Source organism: Molossus molossus, unplaced genomic scaffold, assembly GCF_014108415.1.
Source record: "Molossus molossus isolate mMolMol1 unplaced genomic scaffold, mMolMol1.p scaffold_m16_p_13, whole genome shotgun sequence".
NCBI classification, from domain to species: domain Eukaryota; kingdom Metazoa; phylum Chordata; class Mammalia; order Chiroptera; family Molossidae; genus Molossus; species Molossus molossus.
Genome location: NW_023425348.1, coordinates 85,139,194 through 85,141,423, shown reverse-complemented (window position 1 = coordinate 85,141,423; position 2,230 = coordinate 85,139,194).

Here is a 2,230-nt window from a genome sequence, read left to right as displayed (position 1 = left end):
TGTGTGCAAGGGCCTTGCACAGTCTCTGGCACCTAAGAGGTAATCAATAGCGTATTAGTCCATTTGGGCCGCTAGAACAAAAATATGGTAAACTGGGTGGCTTCCAACAACAAACACTCATTTCTCACAGAACTGGAGGCTGAGAAGCTCAAAATCATGACCCACTTCCTCACTGACAGCTGTCTTCTTGCTGTGTCCTCTCCTGGCAGAAAGGGCACGCGAGTTCTCTGGGGTCTCTTCTATGTGGGCACTAATCTCATTCATGAGGGCTCCACTCTCCTGATCTAGTCACCTCCCCAAAAGGCCACATCTCCAAATACCATCACCTTGGGGAATAGATTTTTTTTTTGGTACGTGCCCCTAGCGGGAACTGAACCTGGGACTCTCTGGTCCGCAGGCTGACGCTCCTACTGCTGAGCCAAACCGGCCAGGGCTGGGGAATAGATTTTAACATATAAACTTTTTGGTGGGGGGCACATTCAGTCTATGTTAAATAGATTGGAATCTTCCATTCTCCCCTGTACCTCTTCTATTACAAAGAACAGTGACTCGATGAACCTTTCACTACAGAGGGCTTGGAGGGTCTTCGCATTTAAAAAGGATGCATAGGGAATGCTCAGCTCCAAGACTGCGGCTGCTGGTAATTCCTCTGGTGTTTAAAATATTTTTATTGTGCTGGTAACAACAAAATAAAAATAGAGACTTTTGACAGAAGTTTGCATGTAAAATTAATCTGCTCAGAAGTTTGTTGGAAAAGAAAAATTAAAAATAATATACTGCATATATATATATTTTTTTTAATGTTAACATTCACAATTTCAATCATCTTTCAAGTCTGTTTCAGCTTCTCTGTCTGGGAGTGTAGAAAAGGGAGCTGGACATAAATCCACACTGGAGGTCCAGAGACGCAAGTTCCGTTCCCAGCACTGCCTCCAACTGTGTCCCATGGGAAGTCCTCCACCAGCCTGAACATCAGTTTCTCCATCAGTAACATGAGGAGATGGCGCAAAATCAGGGTAGCTGTCTCCTTCCCCTCACTGCGGATGGCCTTTTGGCTTGATTACAGCCCTAGACCTCAGAATACCCCTCAACACAGCACTCTGGAAAGTTGAACCCCCATCTCTAAGAACTGACATTTTAGGATTCTAAGAATTACTAGGGGTGGAATCTCAGACATTAGAGTTGAAGATGGGCCTTAAAGGATGACTAGAATTTTGGCAACTAGAATGTGGAACAGGGTGGTAAGGAGGTATCCAGACTGAGGGGACAGTGAGCAAAGGCAAGAGGTCAGGGATGGGCAGAGCAGTTTGGGAACAGGTCTGGCTCGCTTGCACATAAGGGAGTGTAAGATAAAGTGGGAGAGGTTGGACTAAGGACAAGTCACAGTGGCACCTTTATTCATTCAGCAAATATATATATAGAAATTATACTGTTCGCCAGTCACTTTGCTCGGCACTGAGATTATAGTGGAGGACTAGATAGACACGGTCCTTCTTCTACATAATTTATCACTTTTGTGCGGGTATAGACAATCGACAGGCACGTAAGCAACCATATTAAACGGGAGATTACAGAAAGTGCTGTGAAGAAAGTAGCAGTTCAGATAGAAGATTATGTTGAAGACAATTTCAGACTAGGCGCTCAGACAAGGTCTTATTGGAAGGTGACTTTCAGTTGGCACCTGAAGGATGACATGAGCCCGTCAGGCAAAGGGCTGGTGGAGAGAGTTCCAGATGCAGAGGGAAGGAAAGACAGAGGCTCTGACACAGAAAAGATCTCAGTGGGTTCTCAGAGCTACTGCCAGAGCTGGATGGCAGGAGAGACAACGTTGAGAGTCAAGCAGGGGCCAGATTACGTAGGACTTGGGAGGCCATGGCAAGGAGTGTGCTTTTTTTCTTTATTGATTTTAGAGAGAGAAGAAGGAAGAGGGAGAGAGAGAGAGAGAAAAACATCAGGGAGGGAGAACATTGATTGGCCGCCTCCTGTATGCCCTACGCTGGGGATTTGGCCCACAACCTGGGCATGTGCCCTGACTGGGAATCGAACCAGTGACCTCTTGGTGCACGGGTTGACACACAACCCCTGAGTCACACCGGACAGGCAACTTTTTTTCTTAATGCAATGAGAAGCCATCAGAAAAATGACACGATTCAATTTGCATTCCATCATGTAATTCCTGAGATGTCAAAAAATATCCAAGTGAAGAAGGTAATTTGATAGGTGAATCTGG